Raw genomic sequence first — 18,181 nt, 5'->3', positions numbered from 1 at the left:
AACACAAGGAAACACACACTGAGATTTGGGAGAGTAATGACAAACTAAGATGATAATCACAGTCTAGCTATGAAATCCCAGTAGGGTCCCAGTAAGGTTTTGAACATTGGAATGAAATATTTAACTAAAGCGTAGGTACAGTTGAAATCCAAACCTCACGCTGAAGCAGACACAAGGTGGGAAAGCTCTTCCCTTCTATAATTTGGATTTCCTTTTTGGACTGGCTGCCTTGCAATGGATCCATTTGTCTTTTTTCTCTGTGTGCAGCCTTGAAGTCAACAATGGCCATGAATATCATAGTGATGACAGCACAACATGTGCAGGGAAGCAGAAACAAATCATTTGTTAACTTCATGCTGAGATCACGGGGAAAGATGAAAGACGCCTACAGGAGAGAAGCTGGTCTGATGAGTGAGAGGAACACATTCAGTGCAGGGCAGTGGTGATCATCCCTCTCCAATGAAACACTAATCACTCGTAATCAGACTTACAGCTGATGTTGTGTCTGCAAACAGGAGTGTGTATGTGTGTTTTTCACATCTGCATCTCCACTGGGAAACGTTGCTGCCACACTTTCATCTGACAGACAGTAATTGTTTTAATACTGCCGTCTATTCAAAACAACAGTGCACAGCCCTGATTAGTATGTAGTGTCTACAGATTTCATGCACATGCATTCATTCAGGTGCAGCTGAAACTGCAGCTCAGAGTCAGCTGCAGCTCTGTTGTGTTAGCTCACTGTTTGCTGCAATCACAGGTGACAACAATTTATTACAGCAAGTTATAAGGACAACTTTTTTTACCCAAGATGACAGCACACGCTGTTTTAGGCAGGTGTTATTTCTACAGTGTATACTGGCTTTACTTATGAAGGCTGTACAGTGTCTGTGTATGCACTTGTATTCATAAACAGTCTGAGAGGAAAGCAAAACAAAAACAGAGTCATGGGATGTACTGCATCTAGGACTGGGCGATATATCGAGTTTTTAAATATATTGATATATTTTTATACGAGATATAAGATCTGACAACATCGTTTATATCGATATAGTCTGTGTTACGTTATATTTATACTTGTGGAGTTGCAAGTTTGCCTCTCTTTCGTCCACTTTTGTCTCTGCGCAGCATTACTCTGCCTCGCCCATCGCTTCACCTGCAGGCAGCACAAGACGGACACGGCAGCTGTCAAAGAGGAGCTGCTCGGTAAAAAGAAAACATTTGGAGATTATTATTTTAATGCTGGTAGCGTTAATCTGGTTAAAAAGACGTTAACAGCATAACTGCATTAACACGGCAAATCTCTGTTACCGCGGATCGCCCCGTGCGTGGGGATGGACAGCGAGCTGACTGCGCTAACCGCGCTAACAGTTAGCGTCTTTTAGTTTACATTTTGACTGCACAGTTGTGAGCTCTTTGTTATGCACAAAAACAACATAGTTTTATTTTATTTATGCAGCATTATTATTTAATAAATGCTGATAATTTATTTTTTTTCATGCACATCTGCGCTGTATGTTAATAAAAGTGCCTGTGTGACATCTGGGACACAGCTTTGACTAAGAACTCTCTGTTTGTTCTTGCTTTATGGCTTAAAAAAATATCGAGATATATATCGTAGATCGCCATCCAGCTAAAGAATATTGAGATATGAATTTTGGGCCATATTGCCCAGTCCTAGCTGCAGCCTTAGCGTACTTTCCACTTTTATATACACTCAGCAAGTAAAAGTCTTAGTCCTGCTTTAGGATCATACTTCTAAATTAAGGCTTGTGGAACAAATTTTTAAAACTTGCTTGCAGCAAACATTAAAAGCAGGAATGAAGTTGGTCCTGGAAACCTGTTGCTTGACGATTGCTCATTAGTTGGTTAATTAGGAGAGCACAGGGAGGGGACAACACACAGTGTGGGAGAGAGGACATCGTTTAATGTAGTCGTGGTGCGTTCAGTGCATCACGGGAAGACGGACGAAACATATAATGAATTGATCGTTCAGAGTCACCTGACCACAAGGGAAGCAGTCTGATTATTGGCATTATTAGCAGTACTGTTAGTAGTATGACAGCTGTTACAATTATGGATATGTCTGTGGGAAGGCTGTGAATATAGATCTAATATATACCTGTTGGAGCTAGTGAAATGTAGGCCTCTGTCAGCCTGGCTGGAATAAATCAGAAACTCTGAGTACAGGCAGACGAACAATAGTTACGGTGAACAAAGCTAAGTGTAAAATGAATTACAGCCATGGCTGCGTCTTTGGCTGGATTCTGACACACGGCCACTGATCCATTGAAACAGTCTTATTGCAACTATAGGACAAAAACCAGCAGGTTCAATCATGCACACTTTATTGTTTTGCTCTGCGCTGCTGTTGAAACTGTTATTCTTTGTAAATGTGTAAATAGTGCTTTTGCTGATATTTGGTTACGTCAGCTGAAATAAGCAGACACGGCTTCTTTCTCACAGCCATACTGGGGAAAGTTTGCCAGTTATCTATGAAGCTCACATTGTTTTCTAGACACCACCCGACAGATAGCTGTAGACCTGCGGCTACACGTGTCGTCACTGGTCAAACTGGGGAGAGGATCTTCAGAGTCTGACATTGTTCTGGCACAGTCACACAGTGATGCTACTATTAATCTTAGTGGTCACTGATTGAAACAGGTGGTGTCATTATAATTCAAATTTTACTAATTTTACATTGATCCATTGCCAGTAGTTGGCCACAGGAATACTCTGGTCATTCAGTCTTTAGCGCCACATTTGTAAGGACACTGACGCCAGGATGTCTCTTGAGCTGTCGAGAAGGAGAAACCCATTTAAAGATGGCTCCTGGCGGTGCATCGAGGGCTTCGCCGTGCTGGCCACCCAGCTGGGTGCTGAGGAGGACCGAAAGACATCAACATTAGACTGTCTCTAAAGCTTCTACACCTGGGCTTGTCCAAGAATCAACACACAACTGTTCTTAATACTGATTGGTAGGTAGGTGTTCATTTTCTATGTTCATCTCAAAGATAACCTGCTGTGGAGAAGGTCAGGTCTGCAGTTGGAGTTACTGTCCTGTGTACATCTGTAAGAATGTAGAACTGCAGTTCAATCCAAAGCTACTTCACTAGGCTCCAAATCGTGCTTCAGACTTTGGCTCCCTACTGGATTTGTTCAGCTTTAATACAAACGTAGTGTTCATGACCTCAGCCTGGTGGAGCCTACAGCGTGTTTGGACTTCAGCTGTGCCTCATGTGACCTGTAGTCCTATTGGACTGGTTAATGTCAACAGTCTTTGTGGTGTAGTAAAAATAAAATCTACTTTATATATTGTGTGTATGAAATTGCTCTACTTTGTGAAACTTGAACGCAGCTACAGTTATAACGTCTGTGTACATATGGGCCCAGAGAATTCTGCTTCCAAAATATGTTCAACAAACAAGTGTTTTTGGACCGAGGGCCATCTGTTGTTAGTCAGAAGTGTGTGTTTGTGTGTCTTGGAGAAGAAACGCGAAAAGCAAAGACATGACAAGAAGGTGTGTGAGTGTGGCTGAGGGGGGGAACCCTAGACGATACACTCAGTTTCCATAGTGATCGGAGTTATATTTGAAAATGTGACGCACATTTCAACATCCACTTTCGCCTTTTGCTGTTAGTCATCTTCATGAGTTACATGTGTGAAAGGTTTACAGAGAAGAAAAGTGAGATAAGAATGACCTTCTCTCTGGGCCTGGAGAGAAAAGTCAACGAGGGCTTTGATGTGCTGAGCTGTAATGGTTGTAAATGGTTAAACATCTGGATGGGCACATCTGTTGATCCTGCATTGATAATAGATTGCATTCATATAGATTGCATTTATATTATGGCGCTTTTCTAGGCACCCAAAGCGCTTTACAATACCACTATTCATTCACTCTCACATTCACACACTGGTGAAGGCAGGTACAGTCGTAGCCACAGCTGCCCTGGAGCAGACTGACAGAAGCCAGGCTGCCATATCGCGCCATCGGCTCCTCTGGCCAACACCACTAGGCGGTAGGGTTGATCCCAAGTCGAAACTTTATGCTTACAGCCTGATGAGTACTGAGTGCTCAGTTCCTTCACTATTAGCTCGCAGACTCCGGTACTGTGCGCTCTGACCTACTGTGCTTTACACAAGACCCAGGGATCTACACTGCAGTGTTTCTGAATGTCATGTTATGCAACATTACCACATTTTGGAAGAAACCAGTTTACAGACCAGAGACATACTGGACAAACAGGGCGCCTACACAACTTTTCTGAACCAACTTTGATCAGCGGTCCCCAACCTTTGTCGCTCCACAGACAGGTCAGTATTATCAGGCAGTATTTTCACGGACCGGAGTTTAAGGTGTGGCGGATAAATACGACAAAATAACAGATACAACAAAAACTGTGGTATTTTGTAAATATAACACTAAACACAAATTCAGTGTGTAATTGTGTAACTTTATTAGCAGCGTCTTCCTGAAGTGCACCAACAACATTGAGAGTAACGTCCTCCTCTCTGCCCCTCAATGCTCTCTGGTCGCTATGGTAACACATTTCTTTCAAAATAAGACGCACAACTACAACACGGGAAAGACCCAGGGAACCGAGTTAACGATAAAAACCCTGAAAACCATCAATTTCACACCCGAGCCTCAACTCTCACGGCCCGGGACCAAACGACTCACAGACCGGTACCGGGCCGTGGGCCGGGGGTTGGGGACCGCTGAATTAAATGACCTTTGAAATATTTTAAAGATAAAGGAAAAAAAGATGCGCTCAGTACAAACTCTAGAAGCAAAACTCATCGTTATATTCAACAGCTAAATAAAAGCCCCGAAAAGACTTTTTACAACAAGAAAAACTAACAAACAATAACAAAAGGAGTTGAAGGCGACTAAACTAGCTCTACATATTTAAACTGTGGTAACGGATGAAGAATGGGAACCACAGAGACGCAGTAATCTGATTAAGAATGAAGACACATAAACCTTATAGGAACTCTTTAAAAAACTCCTTCAAGGTGTCAAAACAGAAGAACGTAAGCTCAACGGTTCAGATAACTGAATGGACGGTGAGAGTGCCATGGGCCAATGAGAGACCCAATCAAACAGCGAGAACCACAGTGAGCTAGGCTGCTCAGAGTTAACTCTATCAAACCCTGAACAAACCAGCAAGTGAACATGCACCAACACTGACGGCACTAAAACCAGGTTCCTAATATTGTGGCAGCTCATAAGAGCGCAGCAATGTGCTAAAAGTCCAGACACTCCAGGAACAAACACAACATAGAGAGCAGCTCATCACCCCAGCCCTCAAACTTTCACAATCCCAGTTCGATGACATATCTGAATGGGATTGGACCGACTCACCGAGAGCCCGCAGCCTTCTTACACCGATGTCTACCAACATGTGATTGGTCCTACATTAAGTACTGAGAACACTGTAAACCTGGAGTTGGAGTCACTGTGATGTAAGAACTATGGTGTGACCAGTTTCTGCATTATGCTCTCGAAAAATAGGTTTCATATTTGCACATAGTGACATAATTATAATATCAAGAAGAGGCCAGTATCAGTCAGTACTATCAGCTACGCGTAATATTTACAGCTCCAGAGGAGACAGTGTGTGGATGGAGTGCACACACTAAGACATGGACATGCTAAAAATATATGCAGGCAAGCATGTCATGCATCTGTTTGCCTGCTGAAAGCCCCACGTTACACACATGCACTCACACACAGACGCCTCCCTTCGAGCTCGCTGCTGCCTTTGCCTCTGTGAGCGAGCGCGGGTCGCGTCAGGACAATTCCCCTGCATGCAGACTGTTTGCAGCAATAGCGTGTTTTTTTGCCCCATTTTTTCAGCCTCGTGGACACTGTCTGAGGGGCCAGAATGGGGGAAAAAGGAGGGAAGAAAAGAGTCCTTTTCAAATTGATGACAGCAGTTGCCGCTAAGGGAAACTATTGAAAGGAATATATAAAGCAACATCGTAGCATCTACCCACCACACAATCCTCTCTTCCAACATCAAAGTGCACACCCATCTTGAGCTGACAGAGCTCCAGATCACTCCAGTGCAGGCTGGGTACGAGAGGACAACTAAGGACATAGGCAAGGGACTTTAAGGATACTGCAGTAAGCTGCTCACAATGGAGGGAGAAAGGAAGAAAAGAGCGAGAGAAAGCTGCAGAGGAAGGATGGGAGACGAGATGAGAGGGGGGGCAAGATACTGGATTAGTGAAGGACAGGGGATAAACTAAGCACAAATATATCATTTGGAATGAACTACTGCTTCTGCTACTCCCTAAATATGAACAATTACCTAGATTATTTCTACCATACCACTTAAAGGGCGGGCCAATCCTAATGAAACTTATGTCTTCACACACAGAGGAGCTCCACTGAGACGTATAAGCCACAGTTTGATGTGTATCTCCTTCAGCCTCGTGTCCACACCTGTTTTTCTCCATTTTGTGTCTTTTTTTTATCTGGCACCTAAAGACAGTTAAATGGTAAATGGCCTGTATTTGTATAGCGCTTTACACAACCAGTCACACACACATCCACACACACATTCACACACTGGTGATGGCAGCTACATTGTAGCCACAGCTGCCCACTGACAGAGGCGAGGCTGCCGGACACTGGCACCACCGGGCCCTCTGACCACCACCAGTAGGCAAGCGTCTCGCCCAAGGACACAACGACCGAGACTGTCCGAGCCGGGGCTCGAACCAGCAACCTTCTGATTACGAGGCGAACTCTTGGGCCACGATCGGCCCCACTAGGTTAAAGTACCCAGTGTCAAACGATTCACCCCAAACACAGAGCAGGTCTCTTTAGACCAGACAGAACTACTATCCACACGGGAATACATGTATAAAATAATAAGAATGGATCAATTAATGAAAGACCAAAAAATGAATAATTAAATGCCAGATTTTACTTTGCACTGAATTTGATTAGTTTTATCTGTTTACATCGATTTCTGCATACAGTTTGATCTTATTACATGTAATAACGTCATAAGATGCCAAAGACACGCAGGTACCGTGGTGTAAAAAACAGGATCTGATGAACTGATTGTCCTACAGCTGCTGATCGTATCTTTTAAACGTTTAGCCTCTTTTACACAGTCTGAAGCGCTCCGTCGAACCTTGTTTACACTGTTTTACCCGGCAGTGTTGTTAACATTGACCTTGTGTGCCAGCTCGCTCTTCTCGGTCCTGCTGCTGGCCTTTAGCAGTCCAGCTCCACAGTGACGGTCGCAGCTCTGACACAGCAGCATATGCTGGATGTTGCTACGTGAGATGGAGGAGTTGTGCGCGCACTGACACAGAAGTGTGAATTATTTTTCTGTTGATTCAAAGGATGCATGTCTGCTGCTCAGTGCAGTGACAGTGTTAACAACGTTACCTTCGTATCATTACCATAAACAGCTAAGAATACAGTTCAGTCTGGTTGGGACAAATGGATCCAAATTTGCGTTTTGATGTTTTTTGGCTTGATCACAACCTGCAAGTGGGAAATGACATATCGTTTACCCACTGAACCAATTATTTGAACCTGTTTTCACTCAGCTAATCATGGGAGCTTTTCATTTAATGCTTCTTCAGCTGATCATGCCTCAGACACACCGGCCTAGAGAACGGTCAGCAATCTCCCGACAGCCCCTGCTGCAGGCGCCTGCTGTTTGCGTGGAAGTCGCCATTTACAATTTGTGCTAGTGTGTCCGCCGCAAACACGAGAAAGTTCGCCTTCAAAGTAAAAGGTGCACCTTTTATGTTTGGTTGCAGCCACTGGTTTCCAGTGGGTCACTGACCAGTCTCTAGGCCTGTGTGAGTGAGGCTTTAGCAAACTGTTTATTCACAGCGACTCCCAGCAAAGTCCAGCAAACACCACCAACTGGTTGGAGAATACAGCGTTTGTTCTGCTGTTTCCTGCCTGTCTGTAGGCCTGTGAGACTTGGAGCTTAAATTAAAATAAAAAAATGATAATAAAATACAAAAGTTACAATTTTCTTTTTTGATGTAAAAAAATAAAATGAGTATAAAAATAAGCAGTATAATATGTCCGGTGTATCAGTTTCTATGTATTTATTTGACTTCTAACTGCACATTTAATAACATGTCTAAATAAACTGAATAAGGCTCTGCGCCCTGAAGTTGTTGCACTTGAAGCAGCGCCTAACTCAAGTACTTGTTAGCTTAAAAAAAAAGTACTTCAACACAAAGTAAAGAACTAGTTTATCACTGACAGCCAGGATTAGCTTTAACTACATCGATTTAAACAGAACGCAGGATTTAAACACACAGAGCTAATCTCCACAGCTATGTTTTTACATTGTTACTATAAAGACGAGATCGGTCACATAGCTCAGGATGTCCTCACCATCACCACACAGTCTTCCTTCCTTTTTGAGAGAAAAAATGAGACTGGATATACAGAGCAGCTGGACACGACGCACAGCTGCACAACGTGTCAACGATCCATTGGGTTGTATATAGAAGATCCACAGTTTTCACGAATGCAAAGCCCTGTTGTAGCACCAAGTAGTACTGTCAGCATGTACTCTGTGTTTCTTGTTTTGTTTAAGATAGCACACTGAAATAACACCCAAATTCAAAATTTGGGATAGAGAGCATTTTAGTGAATCACACAAGACTGATACTAAGATGTGAGTCAGTCAGGTTACTGGTATTTGTGCCATTATCTACCATTAAACCATCTGTTGGATCATTTGATGCAGCTGTTGAAAGAAAATCTGGCAGGTCTTTTGCATGTCTTCAGTTTGTACACAACATATTTCTCATCAGCATTACAAATCAGCTGTAATGTGTGTTCCTCCTGTTTTTGTCAGGTGCATCATTGTGATAATGTCTGTCACAGTATGTGTGTTCAAGCAGTACGATGGGTAACCAGCCTCATAGGTTTGACTGTAACAACCAAATTACATAAATACTACACAGTACTGATGTACTCTAAATGAATCAGTGTCACATTTCGGTAGCAGAGCACATCGAGCTTAGAAAAGGAATAAAAATGAGACCATGTGACCGTGTGTTAGAGAGCAACAAACACACCGGCTGGAGAACAAAAGCCGTACCGAGCGTGGTTACAAAAGTCGACACAGACAACGCTGTCTGCAACATTTGTGATGCAAAATGCAAAGCTGACCATGGCAAGACAATCAAACACAAAATACAGAGTGCAGTGTATTTGACAGCCTGTCTGCAATATTTAAGAAGAAGAAGATGAAACTTGTAGTGAGGCATTGTTTGCTCAGAAACAAACACATTATATGAGAGGTTTGTCCAAACCCTCAGTATGTAACCATGACCGATAACAGTCCCACTCAAAGTATCATTTAATACTGTAACATGTACATACATACTGCCAACAATGATATCAACGTCACAGAACTGTGAGACGAAGGCTGGCGTGGTTTCTGAAACGGAAACAAAACGCTTCAGTTGAGAAATGTGGACCTACTGTGGAAGAAAGAAAATTGGATTCATTATTTCAGATCCATGGAAATATGGAAAAGGATACTGCTGCCTACCGGTACCAGATTCCAGGTACAGTTCAGAGACGAAAGTTACTCAGGAACATCTGCAACATGTTAGAATAATGTTTGAGTTGCACAATCATCCCAAACACTGGATTAGTCCGATGTGGTGGGAAGTAATGTTCAGTCTTCTTCTACACAGATTACAGGTCTATCCAGGGGAAACGCTGCGTCTGAGCTGCCGGGTTCATGTGGAACAAACATTTCTTCCCAGTAACAGAACATACTCGCTCTGCTCTAACTCGGTAAATTGTTGCTGATGGGAAACACATACTGGGTTATATGGTGAAAGTTTATGGTCAGATTACAAATAACAAACTGTACCTTTGTTAGCAGGTTATATGTCCTGTCAACCTTTTAATCTGAGCTAGTCTTGGTAGATGGACCATCACGGACATGAACAGTCTGTGTTTGTTCATAAAATGACATCCTGTTGGCAGTTTATGCAGAATTATCAGTGCAAAGCAACCACAGGACCAAAAGCTAAAGCATAAATAACTGTGCAAGCATGTGACACCATTGCTCACAGTCACAGTTAGCTTACAGCCAGCGTGAAGTCTGGGAATCTACCCAACACAAAAACACGAGGAGAGCATGTTTTTTTCATTATATGAACACAAGCACAATTTACATTAAAAAAACATTATTTCTGCTGATAAACAACAATAAAGTCCTCAAACAAACAAACAAACAAAAACTTCTGCTGTTATTTGTGTGCAGAAAAAAACTGATTTGAAGAAAGGACCTTTGGACTCGAACTGCTGACCTTTTTTTAGTATTTTAGCTCCTTTCATTCTGTAATTGTTTCATGTAAGAGCAAAGTTGACCCAGTAATATCAGCTCAAAGTCTGTTCACAGAACATGCTGCACTTTGACCTACATTATAAAACACATGGGTAAGAAAAATAGGGCCCAAGGGCCAGAAATGCTCTGTGGAACATGTCTAAGCCGGGCCTGCGATCATACAAGGAAAACTAAACATTTATCAGAGTAGCAAGAAGGACGGCGCCTACCCAAGGCATCACCGGGCAAATGGCAAGACAGACCCCGGAAAGGTGGCCAATCTACTGCAGCGCTAACACAAAGACATGACACCTATGGCCAATCAGCAATGAACCAAAGGCCATGTATGATTTTGCACTGTAGAAATCTCTGCTGACCATTATGCTCTGCAACTTCTATTTGTTTTGGGGTTTTCTTTAATGTGAGACCTTTTGCTTCAACCAGCCGCAAAGAAAAATGTTGCCCACCCCTTCCCCATTCATCTAGAACAAGCATTCTGCTCTTTATCACACATGCAAAGAGTAGGAAGTGATCGAAACACTAAACTGAGACACCTATAGGAGAGCCCACACTTGTGTTGTGGTGTTGCCAGGTTCCCTGGAGAACACACTGGGCTGCAAAGACAGGACAGAATAGAAAAACGGTAAGCTAATAAGTAAGATGGGTGGCAACCTTCCCGTACCAAAGAGCTGGATAAACAAGCAGTTTTTTCATGGCGGTGGATGTTTGGTGTAACATTTCAGGCACCACAAATCCAACAGACACTCGTAAAAACAGAGAAAAAGAGTAAAACAAGTCTGTTTAAAAAAAGGTTCATGGGGAGAAGGCCGAGCTCAAACTAAAGTAAAGAACCTCTGCGACTCATTCACAAAGTGTTGGTTTGACTTGTGTTCAAATAGTGCCAAAGCCTGCCTGACTGCAAGTAGGTCAGTAATGGTCAGCCTACGATTTTCTCCAAAGCTCCTCCTGATTGGGTAGTTTCCATGTCTCTGGATATCACACAAACACAACCCCTGCTTTTTCTAGGAGCCCTGACAGATTTTAGGAAGCACATGTGTACGCACACATTTAGCTATAACTCTCCACAACTTTACATGCATTTGGGGCACAACAGCTCCCACACACACCCAGACAAAACATTCAGTATCCAGTCTCATGACATACAAGTATGTGAAAGCGATGATGTCAGGATGAACTAATAGCTCTGATTCTGGATGTTAAACATTCGGCTTTAAACCCTGGAAGATCTGCATGTTGCTTTCAGGCTCAGAAAAACAGCTGTACAGTTAATGCTGTTCCTTCACGACTACATCAGATCTCTGTGCTCTTGTCTTCAGACAATCATTACAGTTACAAGAAAGACTTTGTCAGGGAGACATGAAGGAATGGACAGCTGCCACTAATCAGTCTTGCCCCAAGGTCAGGACAGACAGGACACAAACCAGTTCACTACACAGACCTGTATACAAACGAGCATTTTATTCAACTTTGCCCTACTGTTCTAATGCTGTACAAATATTGTATATAGGTCAAGTTTAACTTTAATGCCAGTCAACATGAAATCTGTACTTTTGACCGACAGAAAACTGTCCTCACATTGATAACCTCCATGCCTGAGTCATAGATGTACTTAACGAATGTGGTATAACGAAGGAGGAGAAAGAAGAAAATATCCAAATGAAGTTAAAACAAGCTGTTTTGTTGTTGTCTTGTCCTGCATGCACTGGGCTATAACAGCTGCTCCTTCACCAAAGTGACTAAATGCCAATAAATGTGTTGCTGCTTCCTCTCCTGGCAGCCGATCGTGTGCTTGGATCCACTAAGACAAGTGTAAGTGCTTCTGACCTCTATTTGTCTCAAAGCAAACACTTCAATGGTCTTTACTGGCACAAAGCCTTACTAATCACCCCCTCTGTTTGTCAACTACCTTTAACAACCCATAGCTTCTTGGTACGAGTCATCAACTTTATCCCACTGTAGATACTACACCTTTGTACTTCAGCCTAGTTCTTAGAAATCTGTACCGGTACGTTAATTTTAAACCTGGAGCTGTTTTGTAGTTATTGACATGAGGATACAAGCCTTACAGGAGTCTCTGCTTCATTCTATAGTACGGCATTGACTAAGTTAGCTTTAGTTTTAGATTACAACACGTTGTTGGGTATGAAAACTGTTTAGTTTTAATTGTTTTATAATGAGCTGTATCGCTGTACAGAAGCTGGTTTGTGCTAAATTCAAAGTTGTCAGTTGACAAGGGTTAAAATCATGTATTTTGTGCTGTGGTGGTTGGTCCCACTGCCTTACAGCAAAACGGTCCTGGGTTCAAATCCTACAGTCGAGGGATAAGAATGATGACTCCAAAGTAGCCACAGGTGTGTTAGCCCTGCAACAGACGGGTAACCTTCCTCAGGTATACGCTGCCTCTCACCCAATGGAAGCTGGGACCTCGAATTAAAAAAGAAAACAGATGTTGTCTTAAATATGTTTTATGTAATTTTCAATATAGCCATAGCTCATGAAGCACAATGTTGAAATGAAAATGATAGTTGTTAATGTAAGTGCAGCAGCTACTCCAGCGTGTAGATATTTTCCCAGTAAGAGTAAAATTGACAGCTGGCGTTTGCATGTATTTAAAACAAAAAGAGAAAAATCATTTTTGTTACGATGCATTACGCTGAGTCAGGTCATAATGCAAACCTGTGCAAAGTATAACTTAGCATATATGAGAAACTATGAGATAATATGACACAAAACATGTGACAGTCATTCTTCAAGAGACAGAAACAGAGAGGTAAATGTTCTTGTTCTTATAAAGCACCTTTCTATCTAACCCAGTACTCAACGTGCTTCATACAACATGCCTGAATCTACACTTAAACCTAACATTAAACACCATCATATTCAGCTTTACTTAGAAAGCTCCTCCCAGTGAAGACCTGAGCCTCTTCATCTCTGCCACCACCAGCTCGGCTTCCTGTCTTTTCGTTAAGTGCTTTTTGTTGATGGAATTATAGATACAGAGAGGGACTGTCAGTGCTGGCAACAGCTTCATTTTACAGCAGGGCAATGAGCCAAAACAGAGTGTGGGTGCAGTAAAAGCACAGTAGATCCCCATCAGTCACGGACCGGCCTCCCCACAGCCCAGACCGCGACATTACTGAAGCAGCATCAGCCCCATTTGCTCCTGGCCAGCAGATAATCTAGTGATTCCTCCATGATATAAATATTATACTCAGTTGAGTTTGAGTTAAGAGAAAACAGCCTTTTAGATCAACTCACTACAGCGACAATCCCAGTCTGATTAATCGATTTAGTCTAAGTAAGCGAGCTCATGCCTGCTGTGTGAGCCTTTAAAAAGGCCCCACGTATTCTTTAGATGCCACCAATGATGTGGATGATCCATGAAATGACTCCGATCTCTCTTTGGTGAAGTGTGCAGGTGATTTGTTCACTGAGATGGATGTACAGTCTCAGACCAAAGCACAATTTGAAGACGATCATTAATCTGAGCAGAAACAGACAAATAAAAAACAGTGCTAAAGATCCCGAGTGAGGGTTTCTTCACATGAATCTTTCAGTCTTCTTCCGCTTTAGGGGATGAGCAGATCACCTGCCAACCTTCTCCCATTCTGTCACACCAACCCTCTTCTTGTCGTCCTTCATCACATGCATGAACCTGTGCTTTGGGCTTACTATTTTACTCCTGCTGCCATTTCCGTCTTCAGCAGATCCACTTTCCCTCCTCTGCATGTCCAAACCAGTCCAACCTTGACTTTGTCTCCTCTGATGTACTCTTTTATTATTGTGTCCTTCCCAGTCACCGTCAACAAAGAGCCCAGCGTGTTTTCATACTTGGATCATGCTTCTCATACGATTTTGTTTGGACAGACTGAAAACAGATTCTGCATCTGGGATTTTTTCTGATAATGTAAAAATTTGGTGAAGTATGCTGGTGCTGTGGTAAGCAATGCTGCCTTACAACAAGAAGGTCCTGCGTTCAAATTCTGTGTGGAGTCTGCATGCATGTCCCCAAGACTCTCCCAGGGTACTCCAGCTTCCTCCCACAGTCCAAAGACATACAGTTAGTGGGGTTGGGGTAACTGGGAAATCTAATGTGCCAGTGGTTGTCTGTGTTTCCCTCTTAGCCATGTGACAGACTGGAGACCTGCTCAAGATGGGGTGAGATCTGTAGTGGGAACAGCATGAAGAGGTGGAGGTACACACTGGAAACTCAGTGGAAGTCAGATATAATATGTGTGCGAGTAAGAAGGAGACCAGTGGAAAGGTGAACATGTACAGAGCAGAGGCAGTGAAAGCAGATACATGGTGTCAACCATCGAAAGCAGGGCTGGGCAATCTCAGTCCACGAGGGCCGGTGTCCCTGCAGGTTTTAGATGTGTCCTCGAACCAACACAGCTGATTTAAATGGCTAAATTACCTCCTCAACATGTCCTGAAGTTCTCCAGAGGCCTGGTAACGACGAATCATGCGATTCAGGTGTGGTGACCCAAGGTGAGATATAAAACCTGCATGGCCCTCGTGGACTGAGATTGCCCACCCCTGATCTAAAGCATCTGAAATGGAAGAAGAGACTGTCGGCAGGGTGGAGTGGGTGGACATGAGTGTCAGGGGTGGCTTGTGACAGACAGGATAGTGAGACCTGCTGTGATGTATGGTTTGGAGACGCTGGCACTGATAAACAGGCAGGAGGCCAGTTTGACAGAAGATTTTCATTTGGAGTGAGCGGGATGGACAGGATTAGAAACGAGGATATCAGACAGACTGCTTGGAGACAAAGTTAGAGATCAGGCTGACTGATCTGAACATGTGAATGTGCAGCATGCAGAGAGTTGTATGTGACACTAAGACAGGAGAAAGGATACGGAAAGCTTCATATGGAGCTGCTGGGAGGAAAATTCATGGATGTAGTGAAAGAGGAAATGCAGAGGGCTGAGCTGGAAGCGTACGATCTGCTGTGGCAGCCCTAAAGGCACCAGCTGAAAGAAGACGAGAATTACTGAGAAATTTCTCCTCATTTGCTTCTTTTAGATAAAGAAAGAAAACTCGGTTCTTCTAATCTGTGTTAACAGAGATAACTGAAATGAATCTGATGATTTATTAAACACAAAATTAAATAATGACGTGTTCAAAATAGAGCTGGGCGATAGAACGATAACGATATGTATCGCGATATAACTTTTACTCGATAGAGAAATTAAGCTATCGCGATAGACCTCGCCGCTCTTGTCCTCTTAAAAAAAAAAAAAAAAAAAGGTCAGCCAATCCAAATTAAGTAGCGCAGAGCCGAACCAATCACAGCCGCAGCGTCACGTCGCGTGACTTGTTACGTACAGCACAAGTGCCAAGCCGCACGTGTGTTTGTTTGGGAAGCAGCCAGCGGGTAATGGAGCCAGCGCGTAATGGAGGAAATGAGTGTGCCGACTAGAAAAATCAACCGAGCGTGACCGAAGAGAAAACAGATGATGGTTCCAACGCCGGAGAGATTGTCGAACGGAAGAGCCATAGAAGCTCCGTAGTTTGAAGGTATTTCGGCTATTTCAAGTCTGACAAAAAACAGAGTAGCGTGCACTGTAAATTGTGCCGAAAGCAAGTCTGGAAATACAATAAACTGGTGCATGCGTCACACTGTGCGCCACGTTATTGTTTCGGTGAAATGAATTTCTACAATACTGTTAATTCTACTCTCTGCAGTGTTTAAATGCTTACATATACACACAGTTACTGTCCCTCCACACATACGACTCGGTTCTGCTTCTATGCCCCAGCTTTGTTTACTTTTTCCCACCGAGGCTTCTAGACTTCTGATTGGCCAACATTTCTGCACGGTTAGGAATCTAGCGCCACCTGCTGCTTTGGCATGTTCATAGCAGCGTTTTCCTTCATTTCTGCCTTTATGTGTGGACGGGATTATTTTTTAAACGAAAACGGAAAATCTCCGTTTTCAAAAATACCCGTGTACGTGTGGACGTAGCCTCAGTCTCTGACTGGAAGCACTAATTCTTCATTCGGCTTTTGTCAGACTAAAGTAACTGTTAAAACTGTTTGAAAAGCTCAGCTATACAACAAGGAGAGATTGAGAATTTCCTTTTAGTTCTCAGTTTATTTGATATTGACAAAAGTTAGTCAGTTTTGTCTGATCTTCTGTAAAACAAACTAAGATTTATTTTTAGAATTAATATTTTGTTTCTAAGTGGAATTGACAATTTAGTCTGTTTCGTTTGTTCTATTTTGAAACTTAAACGCTTTAGCGGCTGCCTTTTGTGTAGTTTGCAATATTTGCCTTTATTTATCTGAAAAAGTCTCATGTTCCTTAAGTACATCTACCCTGTCGAACTTATTATGGGAAATAAATATTTAAATAAAAACAAGCTGCTGATTATTTCACATTTTACTTGTGAGCAACGGCACATTTAAATCTTACAAATATAGTTATTTGGGTGATATCGTGACAGATATCGTTATCGCCTGAAATGAAAAAAACATATCGTGATATGAAAAAATCTCATATCGCCCAGCTCTAGTTCAAAACAATAGGATAGTAGTTCTTTATTCTATTGTATATAGTATTTTATTCTTGTTGTATAGTACGTTATTCTATTATGTCTTTTCTTAACTTTTACTGCTTTTAAAATTGTACTTTCTGCCGTGACCTGAACATTTCCCACCCGTGAGACTAATAATAATAATCTTATCTTAATAAAAGCCTCCATACTTTTATTATCCTAAAATATATAACAACAGAAAAGATACCTTTCTTTCATTAATTCTGAATAAAATGTAAATATACTGAAATGGACATTACAAGCAAAAGTAAAACAGTTACATTTTTAACTTGCCACAGGTTTTGGGGATGATCACACAGGAATTAACGATATTAAAGAAGTGGTTTGATATAAATAAATTATCATTGAATCTAGATAAAACAAAATTTATGTTGTTTGGAAACCAAAAGAAAAACATCAAAGTAGAAATATGTGTTGACAATGTATATTTAGAAAGAGTAAATGAAATAAAATTTCTTGGGGTGATCATCGACCACAAGCTCTGTTGGAAGCCACACATTACTTATGTTCGGGGGAAATTGGCGCGGGGCATTGCCGTCCTGGGGAAAGCAAAGCACATGTTGGATCAGAAAGCACTGCACATTTTATACTGTGCTTTACTACTGCCATATATGAGCTACTGTGTAGAGGTCTGGGGAAACACATACAAAAGTAACACACAAACAATAACTATAATACAGAAAAGGGCCATTAGATTAATAAATAATGTAGGGTACAGGGACCATACAAATGCACTCTTTGTCAAAATGCAAGCTATTAAATTCCAAGACTTGGTGAAGCTTAAAACAGCGTAAATAATGTATAAAGTAAAAAAATAAATTGCTTCCAAAAGAAATCTGTAAATTATTCATAGAAAGAGAAGGTGGGTATAACTTAAGAGGGAAGTGGAATTTAAAAATACAAAGTGCTAGAACAACTTTAAAAACGATGTCAGTAGTAATACGATGGCACCTATCCAAGATGGCGGCCATCGTACGATGGCACCTATCCAAGATGGCGGCCGGTTTCGTGCGTGTGCGCATGCGCGTTCAGTAATACGATGGCACCTATCCAAGATGGCGGCCGGTTTCGTGCGTGTGCGCATGCGCGTTCAGTAATTCGATGGCACCTATCCAAGATGGCGGCCAGCCAAACCGATTTGACCAGTTTCGTGTGTGTGTGCGCATGCGTGTTCAGGTGTGGAAATACCACAGGGTATCAGAGGGGTTATATGAGTTTATGTGTTTTTAACGGGGTTTTAATTTAATCAAACC

At 42.2% G+C, this 18,181-nt stretch overlaps 1 protein-coding gene across 2 annotated transcripts in view; it reads right to left on the bottom strand.

Annotated features, from left to right (window-relative positions):
* Positions 1-18,181, bottom strand: part of thrb (thyroid hormone receptor beta) — a 132,366-nt gene that overhangs the window by 47,336 nt on the left and 66,849 nt on the right. The window lies entirely within an intron of this gene.

The sequence above is a fragment of the Diplotaxodon limnothrissa genome, linkage group LG18 (assembly GCF_057381915.1).
Source record: "Diplotaxodon limnothrissa isolate DT_005_m linkage group LG18, D_limnothrissa_male_GT1.1, whole genome shotgun sequence".
NCBI lineage: Eukaryota > Metazoa > Chordata > Actinopteri > Cichliformes > Cichlidae > Diplotaxodon > Diplotaxodon limnothrissa.
This window is presented reverse-complemented; position numbering and strand designations above follow the sequence as displayed.